A 15,148-nucleotide genomic window follows, 5' to 3' on the forward strand; every position below is an offset into this window, starting at 1 on the left:
GGACCGTGGACTGAGACGCCCAGGTTTAAACCAGAAACACCCAATATCACCGACACCTTCCTCCAGCCTTCTGTGATTCGCAGCTGAGAGAAAGTCCGCGAGCGCGCTGCAGGTAGACTCACGCCCGCGTGGCCTGGAACGAGCGCTTCCGGCTTTGGGCGGGGCGCGAATAGTGGCCATGCCTGGGCGGGGCCTCCTGGATGGGGCGGGGCCCACGTGGGTCTTTCCATTGTGATTAGTTTAACCTACTTAATATTTTATAAGGCTGTATCATTACTCATAAAATTTGTAAGATTTCCTTCGAATATTCTCATGATCCTGGAAGGATTGAATTTTGTACAAGAACTTGGCTACACCCATTGTACTCCAAGATTTCTCTTAGATGCATATTTACCGATGTTTAGTAATTCTTGACTCTTGGTTAAACATATAGTTCAACTCATTATATTCAAGTTCTGCAGTATGAATTTCTGATGGTTAGTGAAGATTCATCCTGCATGAAGACCTTCCGAGTTCATTATAGTTTAAAGTTTTTTTCTTACATGTGTAACTATAATATTTGATTATCCATGAAAAACTGATCAAAACTTTCCCATCTTTATTGGAAGTCTTGGATTTGATACCAGCAAGGATTCTTTCTAGTTGTGAAAACTATGGAACCATTTTGGTAGATTTCTTAACTTGATTAGACTTGTAATACGTATCTTTAGTTTTATTTTTTTATTTATTTTTTTATTTATTGGGGTGACAATTGTTAGTAAAATTACATAGATTTCAGGTGTGCAATTCTGCATTACATCATCTATAAATCCCATTGTGTGTTCACCACCCAGAGTCAGTTCTCCTTCCATCACCATATATTTGATCGTATCTTCAGTTTTAATTTCTATGATTCAACATGACATAACTGAAAGCTTAATACAATCCTTTTATAAAAACATTCCATGCGTTTCTTGCCTGAACGTAATTTTTAATAAAATGTAATGTTGGTAATAGATTTTGTGATCTTTCAAAATTAGGTTATGGACATTACGTAGTATTATGGAATATTGCCAACCAGCCATATTGGCAGAAAAGCAAATTCAACATGGACTCTGATGTTCACTAGCAAATAAATGCATGGCTGGTGGAATTTGCATCAAACTCAGAAGAGTTGAGGCAAAGCTAATTATAGGTGAAAGTCAAGAATTCATCTGTTCATGGGAGTGTTGCTGCTTGTAAAATTTACAAGGGAGGAAAATGAACACATTAACAAGAAAGAAAGAAAGAATTCCCTCAATCAATGCAAAAATTTGACATATGTCCCCTGTAATATCATCATAAAACAGATGCAAATTATTAGATTATTAAAGATGTCAGTGTTGAAAACTTCAAATATTTGAAAAGCACAGGAACAAGTTTGACCTGGTGAATTAAAATCTGATTCTAGTTCCCCATCATGGTTGGAAGTTAAAATTAATAAACTACAAACACTCTCAGGAAAATATATATTTAAATGATATCTTAAAATTTTAAAGGTAATACCAAAGAAAAAACCCAAACAACAACAGAAAAATTGGAGGGGAAAAAGGGACGAAAAAGAAAATCTTGAAAAAAAGATAAATCATGTGTGCACTATTCAAAATTGAGTAATTAAGATCAAAGCAGATTAGAGAACAAATACTATGGCCAGGGATAATGAACTCTATTTCACAATCATGAAGGGATAAATTCATCACCAGGACATAACAATCAAGAACCATGCACAGAGCAGCAGAACTTCTAAACCCCTGAAAAAACTAACCAGGCTGCAATGAGAAAAAATGTAATCCACATTTATGTTCAGAGATTCCCATGCCTTCTCTCTCAATAATACATAGAACAATTAGAAAGAAAATGAGTACATAGAAGACTCTAACAATTAGATTGTTAATAAATCAATGAAATGAACCTAACTGACATTTGTAGTACTACGAGATAACAAAATACATACATTCGTGTCTGCCCCTGGTTCCTGGCACAGAGCTCCTAAAACTGAAGATTTTCTAAGTGATGCAGCACTGGGAGCATCTTTTGTTCTATTGAGGTGACTCTGGTGGGCTCCTAGATGGGGACTGGTCACCAGAAAGACCACGCCATGATTAGAAGGGTGGGATTTTCAGCCCCTCCCCTACACTCCAGAGAGGAAGAGGGGCTGGAAATGGAGTTACATATTGATCATGCCTGTGTGAGGAAACTACCGTAAAATCCCAATAGTTGGGGGTTCACAGACTTCCAGGTAGGTGAACACATCCACACTGGGAGGGTGATGCACTCCAATTCCATGGGGACAGAAGCTTAGGACCCCTCTGAGACCTGACCCTATGTATCTCTTCATCTGACTGCCCATCTGTATTATCACGTCCTTTAATAAACTGGCAATCTATGAGCCAATCTAGCAAATTAATGGAACCCAAAGGGGGTAGTTGAAACCTCCAATCTATACCTAGTTGGTCAGAAGCACAGGTAACCAATGACCTGGAGCACCAGCTGGGTCTGTTAAAAGCAGGAGGGGCAGCCTATGGAACTCAGCCCTCACCCTGTGACATATGATGATATCTCCAGACTGATGGTGTCAGAATTACATTAACATATAGGACACCTAGCTGGTGTCCTAGAGAATTGCTTGGTGTGGGAGGAAACCTCCACACATTTGCTGACCATGAGTGTCAGAAGTGAAGTGTTCTGGGTGAGTGTGTTAGTACTGTGAGAGTAAAGGGGACACAGAGGAAGGAAACACACAGTAGAGAAGAACTGGATCTTTTCTGACACAGGAGGTGTTCTTTCAGAAGAACACTGCACCGACCAAGAGAATCACACACAATCTTTAAAAATGCATATAGTACTATACCAAGACAAACCATGTTCTTGGCCATGTAAAATATAATCTGAATAAACGATAACAGAATGTATCAACATTTATAATTTGCCACTAAGACAGAAATTATAAATAGCACCCATCAAAAACAGATAGCAATTTAACCAAACACCTATAAGCTAACGGTTCTTTTATTTATTTTGTTTGTTTGCTTTGGTTTTCTATACATCATTGTGAACTTCCTGCCTGTAAAGGGACTTGGGTTGAAAACAGCTCATCAGATCCTGAGGCTGTCAGGTGAAGGCAGCAGGTGAACATGGGCAAGGTGCGTGAGGTCCTTTATGGACATTTGATAAACAAGGTGAAAATGTAACTGATACCATAAGGCCACTGAGGGCTGTTAGACGATGAAAGGCAATGTGTTCCTCGATGTATTAAAAATAAATGGATATTCTAAAGAAAAGAAAATATATAAAAATGAAAGGAACGAGCGTAATAATATAGAAAGGGAATTTTTTTTTTTTTTTTAAAGTATGTTTTTCCAGGACCCATCAGCTCCAAGTCACGTAGTTGTTTCAACCTAGTTGTACAGGGCGCAGCTCACAGTGGCTCATGTGGGGATCGAACCAGCAACCTTGTTGTTAAGAGCATATGCTCTAACCAATGAGCTAATGGCCGCCCCAGAAAGGGAATTCTTGAAATCAAAATTTCAAAGGTGGTACAATTACTGGAGATAATCCTCTCCCAACTGTAAACTTGACATTGGGAGGATAGGTGGGGTACAGAAAAAAGAAAATGTCATTGAAAGAATACCAGTCAGCTTTCTGGAAGTTTAGCTATGGTAACACACATTCCTCAATTCTCTTTTGCCGACAACAACAAACCTTTCTTTCTTCCTCCTATTTTGTCTTTTATTGTCCCCCTCTTGCTTGGCCCCGTAATTCGATTCAGGGAAATTTCAGTTCATTTGGGAATGGAGGACAGAACGGCAGAGTTAGAAGCAAACAAAGACACATTAAAACTTCCCTTTAAAATTGAAATATGCCACCTCTACTCACACCAAATTGACCAAGGAAGTCACGAAAACTCACAGCCAAGCTTGCCATGGTGTTGGTAGGAAGTATAATCATCCCAAAGGAAAGAAGGGTGGCCTGAGACAAGTGGTCAAGGTTAATATCAAATGGCAGAGATGTGTATATTCACAGGAGGATGATAATTGGAAAAAATGCTACAATATATGGCCTAGTGCAGCTTCCATCAGAAATAATCTGTCCCTTCTTTGCTCACAAAAAAATACATTTACTGCTATCCCAAAAGAAATGTTAAAAAGTTCTATCTGAACATGACTTCAATCACAAATGAGTGTCTTATAAGATTGTCATGAGATTCCTCTGATTCAGACCCCTAAGAGGAGTCCCTGTCACATGACACATTACGGTGAAACACAGAAATAACACCTCAATAAACCCTCCCCAAAGGAGTCAGGGACCTAGTCCATGGGGATGGGAAAGAGGAAGGATCCTTTCCTGACTCCAGTTCTCCTGCGAATGGATATCCAGTGCTTCTGTTTCTTGTTCCTGATGACACCTAGTCACAGCTAATAAAGGATTAGAAACGATGCCTTCTAGGTGAAACAAGCAGCCTTCTCCAGCTACATCCTTCTCATAAATAGTTAGAGTTCCAAAGATTATTTTAAGTCTATCAGGTCAGCATTTTGATAGGACAAGCTTGTACAGCATTCAACAGTGCAACAGGACATTAAAAAATAGCACTTTGTGGAACCAGGAAAAACGGCGCTTAAGTAAATGCTGTGCCTACTGCATCCTGGGATCACACCAAAACTGCAAATAAATTATAGAACAATCAACTTCAAGAATCATCTGAAAACTAGTTGAACAGAACCTCTGTAACTAAGGATATAAGAAGAGGCCACCTCAAACTGATAGGAGGGGTGGAGATGTGAAACGGGCTGAACCCAAACCCACAGATAGTATTTGAATGTGGGGAGGGACACCTCAGTAACAGAGGTCCCACCTGAAGAGAGATGGATCCCAGCCCCATGCCAGGATTCCCACCCCAGGGGTACTGTGCCAGAAAGTGGAGTACCAACAGCATCTGGCAGTGAAAATCAGCGAGGACTCTGTCTGCCCTTCCGAGTGGGGTAGAAGGTTGCTGGAAACACAGACTCTCTCTTGTAGAGCCGGCACACAGACTCGCTCACTTGTGGGCACTCACCTGGTCTCTGGTGGAGGGGTGGAAGCTCAGGAGACTCAGGATGTGCGGGGAAGGATTGAGTTGTGTGGCTTCAGCATGGGAGCTGGAGGGAGCCAATGTTGTCCCTGTATGGAGCCTGGCACATGTGTGGCCTAGAGGAAAGTGCTTTCTTTTCAGTGCTAAGCCCTACCCCAAAGGGCCAAGTCTGGGACCACTTTGCTATGGTTTAATCCATGCTTGTGCATCACCTTGGTGAGGCACTGAGTCCCCATTCCCTGTACAGCTGCTGCTACATCACATGGAAAACTCTGGACTGCTGAGAGGCTCACTCCACCCCACGGGCTGTAGAGGTTTATGAAGTGGTCAATCGGACTACAACAGCCCATGAAACATTTGCTGGTGGGTGATAACCCAAGACCTTTGCTGCAGCATCTCTTGGGTAGCTCTTGGAAACCTGCCAGCCTGAGATGGACGGTAACAAGCCCAGCATGGTGCAGGGAGCCAAGACTGCATTGACTTTGTAGAAACCAACAATGACACCCCTTAGCTCCCTGGAATACCAACCCCGCACCTAGAGTTGCCAGGGGCACTCTGGGTACGTGGGTGACTGGCCCTCCCCCACAAGCCATGGAGGCCTTTTACAGCAGTGGACAATCCATGATGGCCCTGGGAGATTTTGGTGGTAGAGAGTGAACCAAAAACTGTGCCACAGCCACTCTGGGGCAGCTCTCGGGAATGTGCGAGCCTGAGGCTATGGCTGGCTCGGCTGTTCTCGGGGTGCTGTGCAAATTGGTCATAGCCAGGCACTGGCATAAGAACTGAATCAGCATTAACTTTGTAAAAGCCACTGGTCACATCTCTTGACTCCCTTGAACTCCACTCTGCCCACCTAGTGCTGCATTGAAGAGGGCACTCTCCACACTGGATCAACTAGCTCGACATGTGCACCAAAGAGCCTCTTTCATTGGCTGGGCCTTATGGGAAGCTGGCAGGTAGCAATAGGCCTAGAGAGCCTTTTGTTAAGCTGCCTCAGGCCCACTATTGGTGGCAGCTAGCCTTGGTTAACAGCAAAGCCACCCCCCAGAAGCTACCAGGTTCAAACACAGGCAGCAGCCAACCACATATAGCTTTGTGGCTCCTACAGTAACCACGGGCTGGTAACAGAAAGGGCTGAAATTGGCCTGCATGGGAGCCTCTCCCAGGAGACACAGGAAACAACACACCCAGAGGCCACCTTCAGACCACACCAGAGCACTACCTGGTTAGCCTCACAAGCGGCATACCCAAAGGGAAATCTCAACAGGTACAAGAGCCTGAGGGATCGAAGCCTCCTCTAGAGTTCAGCCTCCACATAGCAGCTCATGCACTGTGGGTGTAGTCAATCCTGACTGTAATTCAGCCTGGGAGTCAATCTCACTCAATGATACAAAAAAAAGCAATCAAAGCTCAATTACAATGGTAGAACACACACAACACACTCAAGGGACACTCTTGAAACATATGCACAGGCTATCAGGTAGACTGCACCATTGGACTACACAAGACATATACTGCATAAGGCCTACCAGCAAAGGCTGAAAGACATAGGAGATCTACCTAATTCACAGATGTAAACACAGAGTGGCAGCCAGACTGAGGAAATGAAGGAACATGCCCTAAATAAAAGAATAGGCGAAACCTCCAGAAATACAACTAAATAAAATGGAGGCAACCAACCTACCAAAGACAGAGTTTAAAACGCTAATTATAAGAATGCTTAAGGAACTTAGTGAGAATTAAAAAAAAAAAGATAGCAAGAAAAAAATATATAGAATAAGATATTAGAAAACACCCAATCGAAACAACAACAAAAAAAGAATAAAAAACAATGAAGATAGCTTAAGAGACCTGTGAGACAATACCAAACATAACAACATTCGCATTAGAGGAGTACTGGAAGGAGAAGAGAGGGAACAGAGGATCAAGAAACTGAAGAAATAATGACAGAAAACTTCCCTAACCTCATGAAGGAAATAGGCATACAAGCCCAGGCGGCACAGAGGTCCCAAACAAGATGAACTCAAACAGGCCCACACCAAGAAACATCATAGTTAAAATGGCAAAGGTTAAAGACAAAGAGAGAATCCTAAAAGTAACAAGAGAAAGACAACTAGTTGCTCACAAGGGAGCTCCCATAAAACTGTCAACTGATTTCTCAACAGAAACTTTGCAGGACAGACGGGAGTAACAGGAAATATTCCAAGTGTTGAAAAACAAAGCCTACAACCAAGACTATTCTACACAGCAAGGCTACCATTTAAAATTGAAGGAGAAACAAAGAGCTTCCAAGATAAGAAAAAGCTAAAGGAATTCATTACCACCGAGCCAGTATTACAAGACACGTTAAAAGGACTTCTTTAAGCAGAAGGAGGAAACAAACTAACAAAAATAAAAAATATGAATAATAAAATGACAATAACTTTGTACCTATCAATAATCACTTTAAATGGAAATGGATTAAATGCTCCAATCAAAAGACAGGGTAGCTGAGCGGATAAGAAAATAAGACCTATGCATATATGGTCTATAAGAGACCCCCCTCAGATCAAAAGACACACACAGACTGAAAGTAAAGGGATAGAAAAAGATATTACACACAAATGGAAATGCAAAAAAAGCTGGGGTAGCAATACTTGTATTGGACAAAACAGACTTTAAAATGAAGACTATAATAAGAGACAAAGAAGGACATTACACAATAATGTAGGATCAATCCAACAAGAGTAAACATCTATGCACCCGACAAAGGAGCACCTAAATATATAAACTTGATATTGACAAACATAAAGGCAGAGAGATCAACAGTGACACAATCATAGTAGGGACTGTAATACCCCACTGACACCAAGGGACAGATCCTCAAGATGGTAACAACAGCCTTACAGACACACTAGACCAGATGGATTTAAGTGATATTTTTAGAGCATTTCACCCCAAAGCAACAGAATATACATTATTTTCAAGTGCATTTGGAACATTTTTCCAACAAAGACCACATGTTAGGCTACAAAACAAGTCTCAAAAAATTTCAGAAGACTAAAATCACATCAAGCATCTTCTCTGACCACAGTGGTATGAAGCTACAAATTGATTACAAGAAAAAAACTAAGAAAGAGAGAGAGAAAGAGAGAAAGAGAGAGAGACTAAATAACATGCTACTAAATAATGAATGGGTCAACAATGACATCAGGAAGAAATCAAAAGATACCTTGAACAAATGAAAATGAAAACACAATGACCCAAAATCTATGGGACACAGAGAAAGCAGTCTTTTTTTTTTTTTGAATTTTTTTAAATTTATTTTTTATATTTATTGGGGTGACAATTGTTAGTAAAATTACATAGATTTCAGGTGTACAATTCTGTATTACATCATCTATAAATCCCATTGTGTGTTCACCACCCAGAGTCAGTTCTCTTTCCATCACCATATATTTGATCCCCCTTACCCTCATCTCCCACCCCCCACCCCCCTTACCCTCTGATAACCACTCAACTATTATCTGTGTCTATGAGTTTCTGCTTCTCATTTGTTTGTCTTGTTCTTTTGTTGTTTTTGGTTTATGTACCACATATCAGTGAAATCACATGGTTCTCTGCTTTTTCTGTCTGACTTATTTCGCTCAGCATTACACTCTCAAGATCCATCCACGTTGTCACAAATGTTCCTATATCTTCTTTTATTGTCACTTGTTACTATTTGTCTTGTTGATGATAGCCATTCTGACTGGGGTGAGGTGATATCTCATTGAGATTTTGATTTGCATTAGAGAAAGCAGTCTTAAGAGGGAATGCAGGTCTACCTCAAGAAACAACAATCTCAAATCAACAGTCTATCTTTACACCTAAGGGAACTGGAAAAAGGACAGCTCACTAATCATCAAAGAAATGCATATAAATACCACAATGAGATATCACCTCACATCTGTTAGAATGGCTCTCAACAAGACAAATAACAAGTATTGGAGAAGCTGTGGAGAAAAAGGAACCCTCATACACTGTTGGTGGGAATGCAGATTGGTGTAGCTGCTATGGAAGGCAGTGTGGAGGTCCTCAAAAAAATTAACAATGAATTACCATATAACCCAGCAATTCCTCTCCTGGGTATCTACCCAAAAAAACTGAAAACATTTGTCTGTAAAGATACATGTGCTCTGATGTTCATTGCAGCCTTATTTACAGTGGTCAAGACATGGAAACAACCAAAATGTCCTTCGATAGATGATAGGATAAAGGAGATGTGGTATATATACACAATGGAATGCTACTCTGACATAAGAAAAGATGAAATAGACCCATTTGTGACAACAGATGGATCTTGAGATTATTATGCTAAGCGAAATATGTCAGACAGAAAAAGTCAAGAACCATATGACTTCACTGATATGTGGGATATAAAACTGAACACAGCAAAGGAACAAGACAAACAAATAAAGAAACAAACTCATACTCACAAACAATTGTTTAGTGGTTATCAGAAGGTAAGGGGGAAGAAGGGATAGTAGAAGAGGGTAGAGGGAGTCAAATATATGGTGATAGAAGGAGAACTGACTCTGGGTGGTGACACACATGTGATATACAGATGATGTATTACAGATATGTACACTTGAAACCTATGTAATTTTACTAACCGTTGTCACCCCAATACATTTTAACTTTAAAAAAAAGAAAAAGAACATCAAAATAAGCCCAAACTGAGTACAAGGAAGGAAATAATAAATATCAGAGAAGAAATAAATGAAATAGAGACTTAAAAAATAATACAATATGAAAGATCAACGGAACCAAGACCTGTTTTTTTAAAAAAGATAAATAAAATTGACAGGGCCGGCCCAGTGGCTCAGGTGGTTGGAGCTCCGTGCTCTTAACTCCAAAGTCTGCCAGTTCGATTCCCACATGGGCCAGTGGGCTCTCAACCACAAGGTTGCTGGTTCAACTCCTAGAGTCCTGCAAGGGATGGTGGGCAGCGACCTCTGCGAATAAGATTGAACATGGCACCTTGAGCTGAGCTGCCGCTGAGCTCCCGAATGGCTCAGTTCGTTGGAGTGTGTCCTCTCAACCACAAGGTTGCAGGGACTTCCGCAAGGGATGCTGGGCTATGCCCCCTGCAACTAGCAATGGTAACTGGACCTGGAGTTGAGCTGCGCCCTCCACAACTAAGACTGAAAGGACAACAACTTGAAGCTGAATGGCACCCTCCACAACTAAGATTGAAAGGACAACAACTTGACTTGGAAAAAAGGCCTGGAAGTACACACTGTTCCCCAATATATCCTGTTCCTCTTCCCCAATAAATAAATCTTAAAAAAATAAAAATAAAAAAAATAATAAAATTGACAAACCTTTAACCAGACTCATCAAGAAAAAATGAGAGAGAACCCAAATAAATAAAATCTGAAGTGAAAGAGGAGAACTGACAACCAACATCACAGAAATACAAAAAAAATTTAAGAAAATACTTCAAGGAACTATACACCAACAAATTAGACAATCTGGAACAAATGGATAAATTCCTAGAAGCATACAATCTTTCATGGCTGAATCAAGAAGAAACAGAAAATCTGAATAGATCGATTACTACCAACAGTATTGAATCAGTAGTCAACAAGCTCTCAACAAACAAAAGTCCTGGACCAGAGGCTTCACGGGTGAATTTTACCAAATACTCATAAAACAATTAACCCCTATTCTCCTCAAACTATTCCAAAAAATCCATGAGGAGGGAAGAATCTTAAGCACATTTTACAAGGCCACCATTACCCTGATTCCAAAACCAAAGACATTACAAGGAAAGAAAACTATAGGCTGATGTCCCTAATGAACACAGATGCAAAAATTCTCAACAAAATATTAGCAAACCGAATTCAGCAATACATTAAAAAGATCATTCACCATGGTAAAGTGGGATTCATTCCTGGTATGCAAGGTTGGTTCAATATCTGCAAATCAATTAACATGATAGAGCACATATACAAAATAAAAAATAAAAATTATATGGTCATATCAATGGATGCAGAAAAAGCATTTCACAAAACCCAGCATCCATTTATGATAAACACTTTCAGCAAAGTGGGAATAGAGGTACCATATCTCAATATAATAAAGGTCATATATCACAGACCCACAGCTAATATCATATCAATGGGGGAAGCTAAAAGCATTCCACTTAAGATCAGGAACGAGGCAAGGATGCTCAGTTTCACTTTTACTCAACATAGTACTGGAAGTTCTAGCCACAGCACTGAGACAAGAAAAATAAATGAGGCATCCAAATTGGAAAGGAGGAAGTAAAATTGTCATTATTTGAAGATGACATGATACTATATAGAGAGAACCCCAAAGACTCCACTAAAAACCATTAGGAATAAATTTAACCAAGGTTGTAAAATACCCGTACTCAGAAAATTATGACATTGAAGTGAGAAATAAGATTCAAATAAGTGGAAACATATACTATGATCATGGATAGGAAGAATTAATATAGTTAAAATGTCCATATTATCCAAAACAATCTATAGAGTCAGTGCAATCCCTATCAAAATACCAATGGCATTTTTCACAGAACTAGAACAAATAATCTTAAAATTATATGGAACCATAAAAGACCCTGAATAACCACGGCAATCCTGAGAAATAAGAACAATGCCGGAGGTACTATGCTACCTGATATCAAATTATACTACAAGGCTATAGTAATCAAAACAGCATGGTATGAGAATAAAATAGACACATAGATCAATGGAACAGAATAGAGAGCCCAGAAATAAATCCATGCCTACATGGTCATTTACTCTATGACAAAAAAAAAAAAAAAAAAAAAAAAAAAGGCAGGAATTTACATTGGGGAAAAGACAGTCTATTTTATAAATGGTGCTGGGAAAACTGGACAGATTCATGCAAAAAATGAAATTGGACCACAATCTAAACACTATATGCGAGAATAAACTCCAAGCAGATTAAGACTTAAATGTAAGACCCATAACCATAAAGCTCCTAGAAGAAAATATAGGAAGTAAACTCTCAGACATTGCCTTAGGAATATTTTTACTGATATATCTCCTCAAGCAAGGGAAACAAAGGAAAAAATAAACAAATGGGACTACAGCCAACTAAAAAGTTTTTTCACAGCAAAGGAAACCATCATCAAAAGGAAAAGATATCCTACTGAATGGGAGAAGATATTTGCCAATGACACATCTGATAAGGGGTTAACATCCAAAATTTATTTAAAAACTCATACAAATTAACACCCCCCAAAAACCCCTACCCACAAACAATCTAATTGAAAAATGGGCAAAGGACATGAAGAGACATTTTTCCAAAGAGGACATACAGATGGCCAACAGATATATGAAATGATGCTCAATGTCACTAATCATCAGAGAAATGCAAATAAAAACCACAATGAGATACCATCTTACTCCTGTCAGAATGGCTATCATCAATAACTCAACAAACAACAAGTGCTGGTGAGGATGTGGAGGAAAGGGAACCCTCGTGCACTGTTGGTGGGCTTGCAGATTGGTGCAGCTCCTCTGGAAAACAGTATGGAGGTTCCTCAAAAAAATTAAAAATAGAACTACCTAAAGACCCAGCAATTCCACTCCAGAGTATTTATTGAAAGAATGCAAAATACTAATTTGAAAAAATATGTGCACCCCTATGTTTATCACAGTGCTATTCACAATAGCCAAGATATGGAAACAAGCAAAATCCCATCAATAGTCCACTGGAGGTGGCGGCCAGATGGCTCAGTTGGTTAGAGTGTGAGGTCTCAACAACAAGGTTGCCAGTTCAATTCCTGCATGGGTTGGTGTGCTGTGCCCCCTGCAACTAAGATTGAAAAAAAAAGGTGACTGGACTTGGAGCTGAGCTGCGCCCTCCACAACTAGACTGAAGGACAATGACTTGGAGCTGATCGGCGCTGGTGAAACACACTGTTCCCCAATAAAACTTTAAATGAATAAATAAATAAATAAAATCATTCATTCTAGAAAAAGTGACATTTGGTCAATCAACATTTTTTAAAAAAGACCACTGGATAAAGAAATTGTGGTACATTTATACAATGGAATATTACTCTGCCATAAAAATGAATGATATCTTACCACTTGGATTCTTGAAAAGATAAATAAAATTGACAAACCTGGTTGGACCTAGAGAACATTATGTTAAGTGAAATAAGTCAGACAGAGAAAGACAAATACCATGTGATCTCACTTATATGTGGAATCTAAAGAACAGAATAAAAAAGCAAACAAAACAGAAATAGACTCACAGATACAGAGAAAAAAACTGATGGTTGCTAGGTAAGAGAGGGGCTGTAGAATGGGGAGAAGGTGAAGGGAATCAGAAAGTACACATTGATAGTCACAAATGAGTCACAGGGATATGAAATACACACACAATATGGAGAATCAATGTTGTAAAGATTATGTAGGGTGTTAGATGGGTATTAGACTTATTGGGGAATCACTTCACAGATTATATAAATGCCTAACCACTGCGCTATACACCTGAAACTAATATAAAATAATATTGAATGTCAACTGTAATTAAAAATATATACTGTGGGTGCCAAAAAAATGTATGCAAGTGGACTTTTTGGTCAATGTTGCTCAAGCAGTAGATTGCCGTAATCAGAAGTGTCTGGATGCTGATGGTAACCACTTTGAGCACCTCTTGTAATTGCAGAAATTAAACGTGACTTGTATTCATCAGTTGTTATTGGTATATATTGAATATTACAAATGTATTAAATTTGACTGTATAAAATGTGTATACATTTTTTGGCACCCTCTGTGTGTGTGTGTGTATTCATGGGATGTAAAGTACACCACAGGGAATATAGTCAATGGTATTATAATAGGTATGTACAATATCAGATGGGTAGTAGATTAGGGAGTTTATCACTTTCTGAAGGGTGTAAATGTCTAATCATTATGTTGTTTTGTACACCTGAAACTAATTAAAAGAGAAACAATAAAAAATAAAAATAAATAAAAACAGCACATTGTGATACCAAATAGCTCCATTTTCCATTAGCTACACCCACTATTTTTACAGGACACGCCTAGCTCTGCAGATTTATTCCAGGGTCTTCATGCTTATCAGGCCTTCCTAAGAGAGCCACACTTGTAGTTTCTGTTCCCTAAACCACTTTGTCCAAAGAGAGCAATTTCACAGGAGCCATTTTAACCATTTGGCAACTTACTTCCAAACGCATTGGGATCATGTCCTTTATTTAGACTGTGCGATGGTTTTGAGCTCAATATTCCCTTGACCATCAAGTATTCCTTAATAGTAAGTTCTACCAGTCTGAGATGACACACAATTAGTTATACCCTTTAAATCCTACTGGCAAATGAGTTCTTTCATTTCTGATGTCAGGTCTTTCTCATATTGTGTCATATGCAGCTGAAAATAACATAGCTTTTTTTTTTTTCATTTTTCTGATCTCTACGTGGATGGAGGTGATATCCAGAAGCAGTCACCCTCCTCCTAGGAAATATTGCCAAATATCTGAAGACATTATTTTCTTGTCACAACAGGGGTGGTGCTACTGGTATCTGGTGGGTATAGCCCAGTGACACTGCTACACGTTGTACACTGCATAGGACAGCTACACACAACAAGAATTTTCTGACACACTATGTCAATAAATAGAAAAAGTTTTACCATGTAAACATCAATTAAAGGAAAGCAGTACTGTGTATATTAGTATCAGGTAAAATAGATTTCAGAGAAATTAAATTAACAAGGAAAAAGAGGGAAATTACATAATGATAAAAGAGTCAAACTACCAAAATGACTTAGCAATCCTAAGTGCATACGCACCAACAATAGAGTGGCAAAATACATAAAGTAGCAACTGATAGAACTGAAAGGAGAAATAGACCAATCCATAGTAGTAGTTTGAGACTCCAATTCATCTCTCTCAATAATTGATAGAACAATGACAGAAAATCGGCAGGACATGGATGAATTCAACAACACCATCAAGTCACAGTATGTAAGCAACATATGTAGAACACCACTCAAAGACAGCAGATTACACAT

The 15,148-nt window shown here is 39.2% G+C and overlaps 1 protein-coding gene across 1 annotated transcript in view; it reads right to left on the reverse strand.

Moving 5' to 3' along the window:
• The window catches only part of LOC109439619 (uncharacterized), a 94,474-nt gene that overhangs the window by 16,236 nt on the left and 63,090 nt on the right, over positions 1–15,148 (reverse strand). The gene's annotated exons all lie outside the window — the stretch shown is intronic.

The sequence above is a fragment of the Rhinolophus sinicus genome, linkage group LG11, assembly GCF_036562045.2.
Source record: "Rhinolophus sinicus isolate RSC01 linkage group LG11, ASM3656204v1, whole genome shotgun sequence".
Lineage (NCBI taxonomy): Eukaryota > Metazoa > Chordata > Mammalia > Chiroptera > Rhinolophidae > Rhinolophus > Rhinolophus sinicus.